The 19410-nt window shown below is 43.2% G+C and overlaps 1 long non-coding RNA gene across 1 annotated transcript; it reads left to right on the top strand.

The window, feature by feature from the left end:
* The first annotated feature begins 3820 nt into the window (after positions 1–3820).
* On the top strand, positions 3821–4302 carry LOC309862206. The gene is made up of 2 exons (XR_014310352.1): positions 3821–3948; positions 4091–4302. It is a non-coding gene; the product is annotated as an uncharacterized lncRNA (long non-coding RNA).
* The last annotated feature ends 15108 nt before the right edge of the window (positions 4303–19410 follow it).

Below are 19410 nucleotides of genomic sequence, written 5' to 3'. Positions count from 1 at the left end.
TGACGGATCCAGTGATTTTTCCTCAATAAATAGGTTTTAGATTGTTACACACACGTAGAAGTGGAACAAAGGGAACTACCAGAAAATATATTGGTTGCCCCTAATAAAATTTATTTAGACAGTTTACTTCTCATAAAAAATAGAGATTGAATTTTGTACAAGAGCCTGCCAAGGGGCGATGCACAGGGAAATCATTTTTTTTTTTGCTTTCTCCTCTTTTCCGCTTCTCCTTTTTAACGAAGCACAAAGACCATTTAAAGGCCAGGGGGACCGCTCTGTCTCCCGACCGTCTGAGCGCCCAGACCCAGCCCGAGAACTTTGTAGTTTTGAGAGAATGGGCTTTCTGGAATATGTATATATATATTAAATCAAAACCTTGATGGCTGATTATGTAAACTACAAGCACAGCGACTACCAAATGGGTGTCTCTTCTGCATTGCCATCCTGGTCCAGAGAAAGATTTAGAAATACAGTATAGTTGGATGGGGAGGTGAATGGGGTGGGAAATCCTGGCAGCAAGTGCCCTAATGATGGATTTATGCTAATTAGGTTTGTAATTCTGATTTTATCTCTAATTGTATTTCTGTGCTCATTGTGAATCTTTTGTAGAGACAGAGACAGACAGAAAGAATAAAAATTTATACTAGGTGCTCCTGAAGAATTGGGTAGTGTGCCCAGCTCCCTGATTGTTTTTTCCACTTACAGAAATCTCGGGTGTTTATTAAATGTAACTTTCGGCTGCTTGGGTTGTTTGTAAACTGCTCTCTTTTCTTTGCAGACAGTGGGCTGAAATATGGCGCGTTATTATTCACATTCCTGCTATTAAATGCTGAATTGTAACATTGTTCCCTTTAATGAGGAGCGCCTCCCTCAATAATTAACGATCTCACATTTTCCTATTTTCTTGCCTGATGAAAAGAATCAATTTTAATTCGTGGTAAATTACAGCCATGCTTTTGGGTATTATTTGCTTACAGAAAACAAATCAAGTGACTTGAACAATCCTGTTTACTTTTCCAGATATGCAATAACCCAAACGCAATGGCAAATCAGATCCCGTTCCTCAGGCCTATCTTAGAACCTCAAAAAGAATAAAGGGTGGGGGGCAAATATTCGAGAAAAAAAAAGAAAGAAACAAGAAGCTCTCAAGGCCACCGTGTCTGAAACAATGGTAACCATTTTCTCCTATATCTTACCCCAGTTGCCAGAATGGAAGCTCCCCCAGCTCCAAACCTCATCGCGGGGGACAGGGGTCAGTGGTCCACATCTCGTCAGGCTAGAGTTTGGGACTGCTTGATGTATGGCTCATTTGAAGGGACTCATTTTGAGGATGGGGTGTGTGGAAGGAAGGAGATCTGGGAGGGCAGCCAAGTCTCTGGGAAAGGGTGATAGGCACTTCTACACTTCTGTGCATTAAAGAACTCTCTTGGGGTTCCCCGCAAAAGAGACCAAAGCCAAAGAGGCTTTGGCTGAATACTACTGCCTGGCCACTGAGAAAGCTTCCAGGGCTCTCCAATGGGCAGCGACTCACCAGGGCAAACTGAGGGCCTCTACCCCCTATCCCACCTGGCTTGGGGCAAGCCCAAACTTGCATGCTCCCGAGCTCAGAGACTCTGGGCAGCAATCAGCCAGGGTTGTCCCTTTCATGTCGCTGCGGGAGCCCAGGGCCGCAAAAACTCTTTACATGACCCGGGCTCCCCAGCCTATGAACTAAAAGCCAAGGACCCATACTCCAGGCTGTTTCTTTTTAAGCTCTGGGAGCAGGGGCTGCGTGTTCGTGACGCGTGTACTTCTGTGAGCGCTTGTGTGAGCAGTGTGTATCCACTGCCTGCTCACCCGAATCGCGGGGTTGTGCCGGGAGCGACAGAGCAGCGGAAAACTCGCCCGGAAAGAAGCTGTCTGATTTCCTACCCTTCCTGGAAGCCTGTGGCGATACAGGAGCTCCACGTAATTTCCTCCCCCTGCAATAAACAGTTTCCTATACATTCGAATTTGCAAACTATAACCATGCAGTCCACCTGTGTGACTCTTCTGGGCGCTGGGGCCTGTCCCTCGCTTATTTTTTTTTTTCTTTCTATCATTACCTTCTAACAATTCGCATCGGCGGCCTTCAACGCGGAAAGCTCTACACAAAACAATGACAGATCAGAACACGCCCCCTGATTCCGTATCTCCTCTTTTTTTTTTTTTTTTTTTTTTGCCTTTAGCCCTGTAATTTTAATGGCCCCAATTAGCCACACGAAATATAATAAGCCACACAGAGATTTTATTTATATGTGTTAAGTTCGCTGCTTTTCTGATTTCTATTTACTCAGGATAAATAATCATATATCAGTTATTCAGTTAGGTGACAAGGCTAGTAATTGGAATAAAAAGAAAAACATCTCATCCTTATCTCTTTCTATAACTAGATATAGCGCTAATAAGACTGCATCAATCTTAGCTAGCAAATAAATAAAATAGACAAACAAACAAATTCCCCTCCAACAAGTTAATGCGGTGTATCTGAGTGGAAAGTAGATATTTTCACGCATTCTGGAGATGAGGAGTGACTTTTAATAAAATCACAAGAAAAACAAATGTAATTCTGTAAGCCATTTCTTGGAGCCGCCGGCGCCCGCCCCTCCCCCCACCCCTCGCTCCCAGCCGGGCTCCCCCGTCCCAACCTTTTCCTTTTCCTAAGCAGTTAGTCCCAGCTTACGACTGACACTGGGGCTAGGTTTCTCTGGCTATTTTAGACTTTGGGGGGTAGGATAGGGGAGGGGGATATAATTCTACAGGTAATGAGCCTTCCTCAAATAGAATTTCCTCTTTCCCTGTCTTTTCCGTCTTTCGTTACCCATCTGCCTTTGCTTTTCCTTTTTCCTCTTTCCTCACTCCTTTTTTCCTCTTCCCTGTATTCTCTCTTCCTTCTTTCTTCTTTCTCTTTTCTTTTTCATCTTCCCACTCTTTCATTCTCTTTCCGCTCTCCCTCTTCTCCGTTCTTTGCGTCTGCTTTATTTCTTTTTTCTCCTCATTTCTCTTTCTTTCTCCCCTTCTCTCTATTCCCCTTCCTCTCGGCTTTCTTCTCCCTCCCTCCCTCCCCTTCTTTTCTCTCTACACCCCTTCCCTTGCCCCCTCCCCGCAGCCCGAGTGCGGCTAATTCCGGGCGTCTATATTCACTCAATTAGAGAAATCTACAGAGAAGATCGATCTTCCATCTGCAGACATGCCAGCTTAACAAATTAGATTCTTGTTTCGTGCAGGTGATTTGGTGACAGTTGGGGAATTAGAAGTAATAAGTTGTTGTGTTTGAGCCCAGGCCCCCGCCCCCCGCCCGCGCCCCTCCCCGCCCGCAGGCCCCCTGGCCGCGCCCGCCGCCCGGGCACCCCCTACCGCCCCCACCCCCAGCCGGCCCGCGCCCGCCGCCGCCGCCGCCGCATCCCCCGCCGTAATTAGTGCTGCTGCCCTCCATGTGGGCTCGATTAAACCGTGATTTAGCCGAAAGAAATATAATTATGGCTGCAAATAAAATAATCAGCATTGAAGAGCGATTTCCTTAATGAGATGGAGCGGTTGCACGTCACGGAGTAAAGGGGTCTCATTAAGAGGTGGTAATGAGGCTTGGGTGGATGGTGCAGTTACAAAATAGCCCAACTCCTCTGCAAGCCCGGCCCGCCCGCCCGAAGTGGCCGCCGCCGAGCCTTCACGCCGTCGCGCGGTCCCGCCGGTCCCCGAGGGGCACCCAGGCCTGTCCCGCCCGGCCCCCAGGGGGCGCAGCGCCTGCCGCGCGGCCTCCTCCCTCCGGCGGGGGGCGCGGGCGGAACCCGGCGCGCGGGGGAGGGCGGAGCGGGGCGGCCGCGCCGGGTGCCGGGGCTACCGGCTGCTCCCGGGTCGCGCCCGTCCGCTCCGCGTCCGGAGCCGGGTTTGCACAAACAACTTCGAGAACACCGGCCGACGGAGGAGCAGGTCGGGACGCAGAGACCCTGACCCGGGCGGGTGCTGAGGGGCCAGGCCAGGGAAGCTCTGGGCGCAGGTGGAAGCCCTCGGCAGGGGTGGGGGGATGTCCGTTCGACCGGGAAAGAGCGAGTCACAACAAACCGGTGCTCAGACGCAGGAGTACAGCGCGGCGGGAGGCATCAGCGGGCGGCAAACGCCACGGCTTCAACCGGCTTAGACACCTGGCAAGGAAGGGCCTTGGACATTCGCATTCTCTCCACGTCATTCCCCAAACTTTATTAAAGTTCTGACAAGGCAACAACTCTGTTTTAACCACCTCAGAGGGAAAAAGTCTTAAATAAATTATTCCAAAGATTTCCTAAATGGATAGCTCTGATCTTTCAGGTTTTATCAGGTTGTGGACAGCCCATGAATGAATTCCTTCTTTACTTCGAGGTGTGTACACATGCACGTTCCCGACATCCACTTGCGGTGGTAGCTCAGTCTTTACTTCTAATTAGATTGTTAACCCTCTCCTTGATTCAGTTTTATCATCTGGAACCATTCTGAATTAGACAAGGAAACACGCATCATCCATACAACGTGACAATGAGGTAGCAGACCCACTTTCCCCTTTTCACCCAACCAGTACTTACTGAGCATCTATTATGCGCTAGGCATTGCGTTGGGCCCAGGTGAGAGCGAGGTGAACACAGGGGCAGATCCTTGGCCTAGGGGACCTTACAGTTCAGCATGCCCATCAGTCATTGGTGGCCTGTGGCCACTGGGCATTGCACCCTTTGGGAAGTGGAGAAGAAGATGGGAAGTAGGTCAGTCTTGCTTATGCCCTCTGAGCCTCCCACCTTCCCAACCCACAAAGCTGGGATCCCAAGGAAGAAAGTAATTTGATAAATCAGCTTTCTTTAGTGTTACAAGCTAATGTAATATCCTTTATAGAATGTTCCCATTTTCAAAGAGGAATTCAAGGAGAGGCAAGTTGCCCAGATGAGTGATTTCCCTATCTTTCTGATGTCAGTAGGAGGCTTGGGAGAGGATGGTTTGGAGGTAAATCATTACTATCCCAAATTACTGCTTCCCTAATCAACATAGCTAGCTCTGGTGGAAACTCCTGCACTTAAAAGAGTATTTTTTTCCTTGGGGAGTCACAGATCCCTTTGAGAATCTGTTGAAAGCTGTGGCCCTCCTCCCCTGAAAACGCATTTATTTGCAAACAACTTCAGGGGGCTCAGGGCCCCCCACAAGCCTTAGCTTATGAAAGAGTAGTATCTAGATGAGCCTTTAATATTTGTGATTAAGACTTTCAGAGAAGAAATAATGTAAATCTCCAGAGGAGTTCTATCAATAAATCTGCATCTAGGGAAGAGGTAAGTCAAAAATCAAAAATAAATTGTCAACCAGTAAGTTCCAAGAAAACAACTGGTGAGAAGATGCATGCAGTCCAACAAATTTTGTTTGTTTGTTTTGGTTTGGTTTTGTTTTAAAAGTTTCTTTAAAAAAAAAAAGATTTTATTTGTTTATTTGAAAGAGAGCCAGAGAGAGAGAGAGAGAGCGAGCACAGGGGAGGGGAGGGAAGAGGCAGAAGCAGACTCCCCACTAAGCAGGGAGCCCAACCTGGGGCTCGATCCCAGGCCCCGGGACCTGGGCTGAAGGCAAACACTTAACCAACGGAGCTACCCAGGCACCCCCAGTCTAACAAATTTGTAACAATTACGGGTCTTCCAACTGACCCAAATAGAGTTTATTAATCCAAATCTATATAAAATCTTTCCATATTGCAGAGACTTTTCAGAAAAAACTACTTCATTGGTGTGTAGCTTATGTCCAGATGCAGCCCTGGGCAGCTGGGGCTCTGGCAGGGGAGGGCAGCAGCCTGAAACCACGGAGCACCATAAATACTCAAACCTTGCCCTGGATGGAGATGCAAGTGACTGTGATTAAAATTCACACACTGGGACAACAGGGAGTGAAGGTTGATTAAAAGTCGGTTTAAGCCCATTAAAGCCCCAAAATCCAGAGCTTAAGCTAATTCTCCTTTTCACTCCCCAAAGGAATTCTTCCAATTAGAGACTGAAAGCAAGGGGTAGAGCTTCCTTCTCCACCCTCCCAAGCTTTCCCAAGATGCTAACATATGGAACCAGAGAGTCTTTTGAGGCAGGAGATAGTTCTATTCTGGCTGCTTTAGAGCAAGGGTGTATTCTCTTCTCCCTTAATTTTCAATCGCCCATCAGGAGGGATATTGACTTTTCCATAAACATTTTCCTGGCATAATTTTTTTTTTAACTTCCCACGAAGGGACTGCAGTAGGGAGGGGAGTATGTATTAGTTACAGTACATATTAGGCTGCTATAATAGAGACCCCCAAGTTAAAGTAGCTTTGAAAACATGGAATTTTATTCTGACATTGTAAGGCTCACATTCCAAGGCTGATATAGCAGCTCCAAGAGTTTAGGAATCCAGGCTTCTTTATTGTTCTGCCTTCCTCAACATTTGCCTTCTGTCCTGTGGTCTGAGATGGCTCAAAATGGAACCTACAAATGTTTATTAAATTCACTTGAATTGAACTTCAAACAGCAGTTTCTCAAAAATGCATCCATCTCTTTTTCTCACAGGGCAGTGACCAAAATTTGTCTTATGGCCATACCTGCTTCAGTGGAGACTGAAAACGGTAGTGTTTATCTGAACTAGTTGGAAGATAAGAAAGGAGTTAAGCATCAGCCTTCAGCTCAGGTGATGATCCTGGAGTCCTGGGATAGAGCCCTGTGTCAGGAGTCCGCTTCTCGCCCTCCCTCTGCTCCTCCTCCAGCTTGTGCTCTCTCAGTCACTCACTCTGTCTCTCAAATAAATAAATAAATAAATAAATAAATAAATAAATAAATAAGTTGTATTTATTTATTTCCTCACATTTGTACTGCAAGATTGGTGTGTGTTGCGGGAGAGGAGAAGGGAAGTGGAAACCCGGAGGCCAGTTAGGAGCCTAATGCAATAATCCAGAATGAGAGCAGTGTTAGAAGTGATAAGTGATTTAGAATCTAGAACTATTTCTTAGGGAGAGCCTAGAATTTGCTTCTAGACATAGGGATGAGAGAGAAGCGTCCAAGAAAATGCTATCCATTGCCCATCTACTCATTGACAATTCATTCATTCATTCATTTACCAAATTATTATTGAGCATTGGCTATGAGCCAAGCATTAGGCTGAGACCTGTGAGTATAATGGGTATATCATGCCTTCAGAGTTGATGAAGAAAGAGCAGAGACATGAATACAAACATGTGTGTATATAAAACAACAACAACAACAACAACAACAAAAACAAGTACCATAAGCCATGAGATAATGTCAGAGGAGAAACCAACTTGGTCTTGGGGGTCTGGGAAATAATGTGTAAGTTGAGATGTAAGGGGTACATAGGTACTGGCCAGGAAATCGAGCTGAGATGGGGACAGAAGAGAAAGAGTGTTCCTGCAAAGGAATCCTCTCCAAGTCTTCATTTCTTCCATAGCTTCATGTTGTCTGCTTAGGGAAGAACCTGAAAGCCAGGCTATGAAGTCTGGAAACTTGAACTTAGTTCATGCTCTCTTTAAAGAGAAACTGCTGTTTGAAGTTCAATTCAAGTGAATTTAATTCAATAAACATTTGTAGGTTCCAGGCTGGATTGCCAGCCTGAGGACAATAGCCTCTGGTACCATTTAACCGAAAGCAGAGAATAAAACTGATGTCATTGAATTTGAGGAAACGGAGAGGCATTCTCCTTGAGGTCCGAATGGAACTCAGAGGATATCAACCTAGAAAGACATGTGCTGAGATGTAATGTGATCAAAATCTCCACAGTTCGGGACAGTTACAAGAAAGTAAACGCTGGATTAGGAGACAACCCACAATCATTAAGGCAAAAAAAAAAAAAAAAAAAAGGAAGTTCTATATACAGGGGGAAATTAAACTTGTGAAAATCATCCCCTCCAAGAAGATAAAAAAGTACTGTATTTCTTGGGATGAGAATTAGGCAGCTACTAGAGTGTCCCCCTTGTCCATGTTGTTCAGGATGTCTCACATTCTGGCCAGCAGGAAGGAAGAAGGGGGAAGAGGATCAGATCCTTCTTGCTTTAAAAGAACAAGTCAGAAGTTGTACAGATCACTTCCACCCAATCCCATTGAATAGAACCTGAGTTTTAGAACTTGAGCAGGTCTCTGCTCAAATGTCATCTCTATACAGAGGACTCCCCTGCATCCTCTTCCCAAATCTAAAAAAAAGTCCCCCCAAGGAGTCAAATATATCCATCATTCTTTATCCTTTATCCCTTACCTTGCTTTATTTTTTCAGCATAGCACTAACCACCACTTGAAAGGGTGCTACATGCTTGTTTACTGCCTCTTTATCTGAGAAAACCAGCACTGTGAGGTCTGAGATGTTGTCTTCCCACCTTAGTTTCCCTAGAGCCCTGACAGTGCCTGATACATAATAATGTTCAAAAAGTTTTGGGGTGCCTGGGTGGCTCAAATAAGCATCTGCCATCAGCTCAGTTCACGATCCCAGGGTCCTGGGGTTGAGCCCCACATCAGGCTCCCTGCTTAGTGGGGAGTCTGCTTCTCCCTTCCCTCTGCTGCTCCCTCTGCTTGTGCTCTCTCTCTGTCATATAAATAAATAAAATCTTTTTTTAAAAAAAGTTTTTGTTGAGGGGAACCTGGGTGGCTCAGTGAGTTAAGCCTCTGTCTTCAGTTCAGGTCATGATCTCAGGGTCCTGGGATCGAGCCCCCCATCGGGCTCTCTGTTCAGCGGGGAGCCTACTTCCCTCTCTCTCTCTGCCTGCTGCTCTGCCTACTTGTGATCTCTCTCTCTCTGTCAAATAAATAAATAAAATCTTTAAAAAAAAAGTTTTTGTAGAGTAAATTAATGAAAGGAAGAATGAATGAATGTCGTAGTTGTTCAATAGCAGTTGGGAATCAGATACTGCAATTCAAATTATGCTTATTAAGCAATCTGAATTATGAAGGAAAGGTCATTACTACTGGTCTTATGCATCCTATGCAGGATGGGGCTAACCAGGTCAGCTTTGTGCAGAGCGATTCAGAAGGAGGCTGACGGTGAAGTGTCAAGATGGCCTTGTTGCCAAGAAGTCCAGTGTGGCTTTATAAAGGAAGTTGTGCTCTCCCTCTCCAGCTCTGTGCTCAGCTTTGAGCCTTGAAAAGTGAGCGCTGTGCAGAGACTTCCCTGTGATTCATTACTGGTGAGAGACTTAGTGTTTGAACAGAGGACCGGACTGAAATTTGAGGTAGACAAAAAGAGAGGATGCCAACACGAAGGGTCCACCATCAGAACCAGGAATCCTTAGGGATTAATATCTAACGTGTCTCTTTTTAATGATGACAAACTGGGGCCCAGACAAGCCGAGGGTGCACAACAGCTTTGGAGAATTAGGGTTGGGGTTCAGGTCTCCCAACCCCCAGGTCTCTTTCCCTGCTCCTGGATTAATCCTGATTGGTTTCATAGAAAACTCCAGGATTTGGACGAAATTTCCATCACACATTAATTAAGAGTAGCAATACTTATTAAAATACTTAAAACACTTATTAAAAGAACCCCTACTGATGATCTGTAGAATGGGGATAATGATTATGTACTTCATGAACTTAAAGGGCTTGGTATAGAACATGTATACATAGTAAGCATTAGTTCAGTTTTGACAATTACTCTGTTTGTGATTTATCCTTTTAATTCCCATCCATTAAACTACAAAACTCCTATATTCTGGCTGAGAAATTATATTAATTATTATTATATTATTTTGTTTATGTATAATAATAATTATTATTATATATTATATATTATATAATATATTATATATGGTCAGTAATATAATTATTATATTATTTATATATAAATATATTAATTATATATTTTATTTATAAATAATATACTATTATAATTAATATATAATATATAATAATTATAAATATAATAATTATAATTAATATATAATAGAATAATTATATTATTGACCATATATATTTTATATATTATATTATGGATAATATAATAACTATATTATAGACCACAGTGATTCTGGAAACAACAGGATTGGCCCCTGGAACCTTGTTCTAATCCAGGGCAAAGATGGGAGAAGATCATGAAGGTTAAAGTTCTAACCAGGGAAGCATTCCCCATAGATCTGTAAGGGTCCTAGCAGCAGGTACACCTTGCTCTCCCAGATGGGGGCCCCCAAACCTCTGCAGCAGTACTTGGCAAGAAGCCACTGCTCTCCAGGGGGCAGGGACGTGCCACGGTGGCAGCCCTTTGAGATTCTCACAGTCCTCTTTTCAATCTGGGACCTGTAGCTGAAGAGGTAAATTAAGAATATTGATCAGCTCATCAGCTCACCATTAGGTTGTTCTTTTTCCCCTTCTGAAATTTGGTGTAGTGCTTGTAGTAGATGGAGGAAAGACTGCCTCTCGTAGTAACAGCACACAGGCTCCCATGCCACTCCCAGGTTACTCTGCTGTCACTTGATGTTGGGAACTCTTGATTCTAATATTTTCCTGTCCTTGTCCTTTTTCACCTGTTCCTGGCCACTGAATTTTGCTCCTTCTCATGAGGGAATGGTGCAAAGTGGGCCAACCTGCAACAGAACAGGTTGCCACGAAAAGGGGTCCCACTAACACTACTTGGTCTGAGCTGTCAAAGAACCCAAACTCTCTGTCTTCCTGGGGAACCAGAGCATTTGGAGAAAGAAATGTTCATCTCAAGAAATATTGGGAGCCCAACTTTAGAAGAAAAAAGGAGCGTGGTAGTGGAATAATGGAGTAACCAGTACCAAACCTGTTTAGGCCAAATTTGGCAGAATACAAAGCCTGCCCCCCTTCATTTCCAGAATTCTGAGGCCAGGTGTTGTAAAGTCAAAAAACTTTAACTGTTCATTGCCTTTCAGAAATAAATACACCTACACAATAACATTCTTCCTTTCGCTAGCCTATAAGCACCATTTGTCTATCCACCGATTTCCCTTTGGTGTGGTCCATACCAGCCATCTTGGCCTTGTGAACATTCATAAAACAAATCTTTCCCCCTAATTTGAGGGTTTCACACACGCTCTTCCCTTTCTCCTGAATGCTCCTCTGCCATTCTTTGCACATCTGGTTTCTCAATTTCACATCTCAGTTTAAATCTCATCTCTGAGGCAAGGAGCTCTTAGCTCTCTAAATACAGCCCTTTCTTCTCTGGGGTTGTCGTCCAACCCAGCAACTTGTTGATGCCTCCTTGACCCTCTCCCAGGGATATTCTTGAGTTTATCAAGTGCATGCTTATTTATTGTCTGGCTCTCCCATTACACAGTGAACTTCCTGAGGGCAGTGCCGTGTCTGTTTTGTGTCCAGAATATAATATGTGTTCACTAAATATCCTCCCACGTCCTCAAGCCAAAAGAACTGAAGTCATCCTTGAATCAACCCTTATTATTACCCCTATGTCTGATGTGGTAGCACACCTTCTTGGCTCTACTTTCAAAATATATCCCCAACCCTGCCCATTTCTCACCACCTTCCCTCACTGCCACAGGTCCAAGGCACCACCATCTGACCTCCTGTCAGGCTACTCTCTGCACAGAGGTTGGAATGCAAGGCCCATTATGTAACTCTTCTGCATAAAACCTCTAATGTCTTCATATCAGGCATAGTCAACTCAAAATCCCTCGCCATGACTTACAAGGCCCATGGGACCAGGAATTTCAGATCGCATCTCCAAACACTCTCCTACTGCTCCAAATCTCAGGCTGCCCTCTCAGGGCCCTTGCATTGGCTTTTCCTTCCACCAGAAATGCTTTCTTTTTTTCTTGTTTTTAAAGATTTTATTTATTTGACAGACAGACATCACAAGCAGACAGAGAGGCAGGCAGAGAGAGGGGGGAAGCAGGCTCCCCGCTGAGCAGAGAGCCTGATGCAGGGCTCCATCCCTGGACCCTGAGATCATGACCCGAGCCGAAGGCAGAGGCTTTAACCCACTGAGCCACCCAGGTGCCCCGCAGAAATGCTTTCTTTTCCCCAAGGTTTCCTATAGCTTCTACCCTCACTTCAGTCAGCTTTTTATCAAACACCCACCACAGCAGAAATCCCTCCCCCAAAGAGCCTGTCTCTTACAGAATCCAGCCCCCTCGCCACAGTCCACCCCTTGACAATTTTCTTTTTAATTGTAAATGTGTTTCCATATAAACACATTCATATTGTATATTCAGTATATAAATTTTTTTAAAATTTTGTGAATTAATAATGATGTGGCTCAGAATTCTAAAATTGGAGAAAGGCAAACTTTCCCTTTTGCTCCTGTCTGTAAGCCACACAATTCTCCTTCCCACAGGAGATAAAAATTACTGGTCTCCATGTATGCTTCCTGATATAGCTTAAGCATATATAAACAAATACTTAGCTGTCTCTGTATTCTTTTAAAACTTTTTTACACTCACACTACCTACATATATATTTATGCAACTATGTGCATTTGTCTGTAATGCTTTTATATGCTTTTTCTTCAAAGGGTAGTATACTTACATATACCATCTCGTGCTTTGTTTTTGTTCTTTATTTAACAGAATAATTGATGTATCTTTCTCAGCATATAAAAAGTTTTCTCAGCATATAAAGAATTTTCTCAGTCTTTTCTGCAGCTACATAGTATTCATAGATGTGTCATAATTTATTTAACTCACCCCCTGTTGATGAACATTTAGTGATTTCCAATATTCTGCCATTAAAACAATGCTGTGTCATGATCTCAGGGTTCTGGGATGGAGCCCCTCATTGGACTCTCTGCTCAGCGGGGAGCCTGCTTCCTCCTCTCTCTCTGCCTGCCTCTCTGCCTACTTGTGATCTCTGTCTGCCAAATAAATAAAATCTTTTAAAAAAGACAAAAAAACAATGCTGCATCATTTCACACATATGTAAATATGTCCTTAGAGTAAGAGAGAAGTAGAACAAAGCACTGGGAAAAAATTTATAGCAAATGGCCATCCATAGAAGTTGGACCAGTTTATAGTTGTGTCAGGAGTATATGAGAATGCCTATTTCCCTGCACTCTGGCCAACCCAGTATCAAGCTCCTGGATCTTTACCAACCTATTGAGTAAAAGATAGTATTTCAGGGTAATTTTTTAAAAAATTTTTTATTTTTTATAAACATATATTTTTATCCCCAGGGGTACAGGTCTGTGAATTGCCAGGTTTACACACTTCACAGCACTCACCAAAGCACATACCCTCCCCAATGTCCATAACCCCCCCCCTTATCCCAACCCCCCTCCCCCCAGCAACCCTCAGTTTGTTTGGTGAGATTAAGAGTCACTTATGGTTTGTCTCCCTCCCAATCCCATCTTGTTTCATTGATTCTTCTCCTACCCACTTAAGCCCCCATGTTGCCTCACCACTTCCTCATATCAGGGAGATCATATGATAGTTGTCTTTCTCTGCTTGACTTATTTCGCTAAGCATGATAACGCTCTAGTTCCATCCATGTTGTCGCAAATGGCAAGATTTCATTTCTTTTGATGGCTGCATAGTATTCCATTGTGTATATATACCACATCTTCTTTATCCATTCATCTGTTGATGGACATATAGGTTCTTTCCATAGTTTGGCTATCGTGGACATTGCTGCTATAAACATTCGGGTGCACGTGCCCCTTCGGATGACTACGTTTGTATCTTTAGGGTAAATGCCCAGTAGTGCAATTGCTGGGTCATAGGGCAGTTCTTTTTTTTTTTTTTTTTTTTAAGATTTTATTTATTTATTTTAGATAGAGCTCAAGGGAAGGAGCCGAAGGGGAGGGGTAGGGAAGGGGAAAGAATCTCAAGCAGATTCCAAGCTGAGCGGGAGCCCCACGTAGTGCTTGATCCCAAGAACCTGAGATCATGACCTGAGCTGAAACCACCAGTCAGACCCTTAACTTGACTGGGCCATCCAGGTGCCCCTGAGCATAGTTTCAGCATGCCTTTCTCTTATTACATGTGGATTGACTTTCTCTTATATAAGAACCATTATTATTTCTTTTTCTATGAACTATTTGTTCATTTCTTCTATTTGATCATGGATCTTACTAATTTTCTGAAATCGACATACATTAGGAAAAGTCCCCTTTGGGCATATGAGTTATAAATATTTTTTTTTCTTGGTTTAATCTTTATCTTTTGATTTTGATGATGGTATTAGGTAGTCTGTGGCTTGTGGGTCTCCCATTTTTCCTCATTTTTAAAATTCAAGTCTTCAATCTATTTGGAACTTATCATAAGATATGGGTTATAGAAACAACTTTGTTTTCATTGAGCTCACATTACTATGGAATTATTTGCCTCCATGGCTCTAAATGATGCCTGAAAATATGTGATATAGCTATGTGTTCACTTTTTTTGCTCATAATAAGATTGTAAACTGCACTAGGGCAAGGACCTTGGTCACCACTTTTTTCACTATATCCCTAATACCTAGCAAATCCTTGGGACATAGTAGGTACTCAGTCATTATTCAGAAAATAAAGGAATGAATGAGTGAGTGTATCAGAGAGCTACAATCACAACAGTGCTTCCTAACAAACCACCTCAAAACTCAAAGGCATATAAGAAGCTTTTATTGCTCAGTCACACAAATCCTGATACCTGGATCCTTCCTCACAGAGATGATTTCCGTGGTCTGGGATGCAGCCTGGGTATCTGGATTTTTTTTTTTTTTTCTGAACTCCCCAGGAGATTCTTACAGGCATCAATATTCAAGCACCTTTATTTTAGTTGATATTTGCTATTATTCTAACTGGTTGTATCAAAGTTTCAAGTTGCTTGATTATGATGCTATTACCAGAAGCATAGTAATGAGGGAACTGAGGCATATAGAAATGAAGTAGAACTTGGATTATGTTTACAGAGAACAAGAATGTGAAATTTTAGAAGCTACACAGGAATTTAATCATAGGATTCAGGTTCTAACACTTATAACACAACAATTCATCTCATGGAGAGGGGAGGATTCCTTATCAAGTGACTCAGATCTCCAAATTATCAAGGACTTACAGAAAGTTTATGTCATAATGATATATATTGTCAAATACAATGAGAGGAAATTGGCATTCACTGTTCTTACGAAATACTCCCAGGACAACTCTGTACAGTTAGACCAAGATCATCTAGTGCTGTGACATTTTTTCCTTCTTAAGAGAAGCAGGTGAAACTAAAGAGGGTGAAAATTTATCCATTGTTCTTCAGCAAGGTGTTGCCAAGGTCCCTGGGATTCTCTCCCAAAGACCGTTGGTATTAACAAATCTCTTGTGTGAGGCATCTTTGTTTAGAACCCCAGCTTGATTGGTCTCTCTCCTGATTTATTTTCTCCATCCGCAAATAGGGAGGGAAACTTCTCTGTGTGTAACTCAGGTAAAGAGAAGGAAATTTGTAATCGAATGTCACCATGAGGCCACAATTTCTGCACCAGGGCAGATTGCTCTTCCCTCATCATTGAAACAGCCTCTTGCTTGTCACCCAGGATCTTGGCCCAGCTCCGCAGCCCAACACTGTTTATACTGAAGAGTAGGTAATACACATGGCTTGGCATTGTGAATTAAGAGTAAAGGGAACTGGAAACACTTTGACCATTATCTTGCTTTTGAATCCTGCAGCCATCTCCTAGTGACCGGGGGAATCAGATTGCAGTCTGGCCCAGAGAGAGGAGCACCACTGCTCAACGCGGCCAACTCTAAAATAAGTGTGTGTTGTGAGTGGCATCTAGCACTCAACAGGCACTTAATAAATATTCACTAATAACATTAGGCCACTCAGCACCAAGCAGGAAGATAAGGCCCCCCCCTTTTTTTTGTTTTATACATGAGTAATTGATAAAAAAAAATAATTGCAAAGCTTTAAATGTTTAGCAGTGATTAGCTAAAACCATCACCTCAAAGCCCTTCCCACTTTGATAAACTCATTCCCATGAAAATACTCAGAACCTGAGAAACAGCAGGGAAAGAAGCCAATAAAAGCAGCTCAAAGAGTTTTACATTATCTCCATAAGCTATCTAATCTAGCCATTTTGGATGATCTATGTAAATTAATTACACTTTTTAATTAGGTGGTCTTTTAGCTTGCATATTGAAGTTTACCACTAATTACAGCAAGGCAGGAGGTCACTTGATTGGTATGGGAAACAAGAGGCCTTTATTTCATTGAACTGAAACACTGAACAGTTAATGCTTGGGAAAAAAAAACTGTAAAATTTATGTCAGTTCTCAAAATTCAAACTGCGCAGCTCTTGTTCATTTTTCCTTTTGACTCGAATCTCCTCTATAGCTCACTGGGGGTTTTCCTTTATAAATATCAGAATGACTTCTAAACACCCACTGACTCAAAACTATAATAATAGAGCAGCTAGGAAGCCTGAATTTTGCATCCCTAATGCTAGGGGGAGAAAAAACCACCCTTTTGATATTAGTCACATTAAATGCCATTTAATTACAAGTGCAGCTGTTTCCAGATGTGACTTTATTTTGTTTCTGCCAGCCAGCCAGTCTTCGATTTTCATTAACTTCCATCATTTAAACAGATAACAACAAAAGCCCCAAAAGCTAATGCAATGCTTCATGCCAAGCCAAACAAAGTACTCTTGAATTTAAGAAATACGGTGGTGACTATAGTGAACAGAGTACATTTAATATCTTTAAAATATTCCTGAATGACATTTTATGGTTCTTTCCCTCATTTAATTTTGCATCAGGCAGCAGGACCCCAAATTTCCATTCTTTTCCCACATTTTAGTGACCCATGTTGTCCAATAGGGGGAGGCAAATTAGACAAGAAGTATTTGCTGATTTAATGCAATCCTTAGAAAAATCAGGATTGCTGGGGCACCTGGGTGGCTCAGGTCATGATCCCAGGGACCTGCGACCCCACCTCCCCACTTGGTGTTTGCTCTCTTTCTCTTTCTCAAATAAATAAATCCTAAGAAAGAAAGAAAAAGAAAACAGGATTGCTAATTAAAAAAACACAACATGAATAAAAGTCTTGACCTGGAGGAATTCTCCTATCTGCCACTCAGAGGAGTCCTCCTTTTCATGCCGGCACACATACAGCACAATACCACACAATCCAATATTGGGAGTTCAGTTAATCTACTGCTGATCCTGTTTTCTCCTGAGCTAACGGCTATGCTTCTGCGCGATGGCCCGTGCACCTCCCACAAAGGGCAAAGATATATTTCTGGGGTCATTCCTGTCTCCTCCTCCAGCTTTCTATTTTCTTTCTTTCTTTCTTTCTTTTTTTAAAAGATTTTATTTATTTTATTTGACCAAGATCACAGGTAGGCAGAGAGAGAGAGAGGAGGAAGAAGCAAGCTCCCTGCTGAGCAGAGAGCCTGATGCAGGGCTTGATCCTAGGACCTCGGGATCATGACCTGAACCGAAGGCAGAGGCTTTAACCCACTGAGCCACCCAGGCGCCCCCAGCTTTCTATTTTCAAATCACTTCCAACAGGGCAATTTAAAAGGAGGGGCACCAGATGGGGGCATCAGGAGGCTTGACATCCAGGCCCCATTCTCAGAGAACTGGGTGACTGTAGTCAGCCCCTTCACTTCCCTGGTGGCCCCCACTTATCTCATCTGTGAGATGAGGGATTCATTTGTACCAGGTGTCCTTGAGTTCTATCTACTTCTACTAACTTCTAAGGCTGCCTCTGCTGAAGTTTTTATCATATTCGAGTCATTGTGTATTTACCTGCACAAGGGTAAGCTCTCAGAAGGAAGGACTCGAATTTTACTCCCTTTTCTGACCCCCAGCACCTACAGACCGAATGTTGTAGAAGTGCAGTAAACATTTGTTGAATTAATGGAACTAAACATCAAGGCAATGATGGATGTGTTTTTCATAGCAGAAACAGCAACCTTTTTTTTTTTTTCCTTGAGCACATACAATAAGCTAGGCATTGTGCTAAATACTTTATATAGTTTGTCTCATTTAATTGAGGGAGACAAGCTCATAGCTCCTATTTCCTTTCTTCTTCTGCGGCAGACACTGCTAAAAACAATTCATTCACAAAGGGATCCATCCTTAACCCGGAGAACCTCAATTGTGCTTGAGGTTGCAATGCTGTTAGAAACAGTTACCTTTCCCAGATATTCCTGCTTCCAGGGGCCAGCCATGTGGCTCAGTTTTGGCCAGTGAGATATAAGAAGAAACCTACTGGGCAGGACTTCCAGGAAAGCTCTTATCTTGCAGATATAAAGGGGGAAAATCAGCTGGAACTTGGCTTTGATCATTCCACCTGCTTTTTTTTTTTTTTTTTTACTTCCGTCCTGGGACAGATTTTGTTAACATGTGAACAAAGGCAACAGTATAAAGGTTAGAGGAGCAAAAAGTTCTCTGGAGCCTGGATCCTTGGTGCCTTCCTTGAGTGGCTGCATCAGCCCAATACCACACCTCCAGACTTCTGGTTTGGTGAGAAAGCTGAATCTCATAAGGTAGTCTACATCCATGATGATACTACCATTACTTAGTTTTCCTAAACATGGAACATTCCTGACCTTTGTTTTTGTAGTTTTGGTCTACTCATACGCTGCCTTTTTTTTTTTTTTTTAAGATTTTATTTATTTATTTGACAGAGAGAGAGAGAGAGAGAGGAAACACAAGCAGGGGGAGGGGGAGAGGGAGATGCAGGCTCCCCACTCAGCAGGGAGTCCAGTGCTGGGCTGAAGCCCAGGATTGGGCTCTATCCCAGGAAATCCTAGACCTTGGGATCATGACCTAAGCCAAAGGCAGACTGAGCCACCCAGGCACCCCAAGCCTTCTACCAAAAGTCATACTCCAACTCATACTCCTGACTCATTGCCTGCTTCTTCATGACTTTTAACCTTTGTAGCTCAGCCTTTGTTTGACCACTTCTGTATTAACTGTATTTTCTCATTTTCCCTATTTCTGATCTTCTGGTATCTGGGGCCTCACTGACTAGGGAGAGTCTGACCTTCCAAGGAGCTAGTCAATTCTTAGACACAGCAAACAACTTACCACCAAGAGTACCTTTCAGCAAACCAACCAATCCAGAGCCCTTACTCTGCACCATCCCCTGTATCTGGCTTTTACACTCCAGGAGGCAATATTCCCCTGCCCTAATCATCCCAGGGCCAGGTAATGGACAACTAAGGACTACCCCTGTGGTCCCTAGAGGATACAGTTGCCAGTTATTCAGCTGAGCCGGTTATCAATTATTCAAACTATCAAACTGTCCAAACCTAAGTCTGCTCAGCTGCTTATTACTTTGCCCATTCTCTCCTGCAAAAACTGCAATAAAGTCTTTTGCCCATGCTTTCCTCATACTCCTTCTGCTTCTTGACTCACCCTGGTGCTTCCCCATATGGCCCTACATTACACCAGGCAGGGACACCATGTCCCTTCTGGGGAATTTTAAGTAAGAAGCTCTCTTTTCTAAAGTGACCATTGTCTCCTGATCTGTTGACCTCGCCAGACCTG

Source organism: Mustela nivalis, assembly GCF_964662115.1.
Source record: "Mustela nivalis genome assembly, chromosome: 3".
NCBI lineage: Eukaryota > Metazoa > Chordata > Mammalia > Carnivora > Mustelidae > Mustela > Mustela nivalis.
The sequence above is the reverse complement of the archived record's forward strand: the minus strand, read 5'-3'. Positions and strand labels throughout refer to the sequence as shown.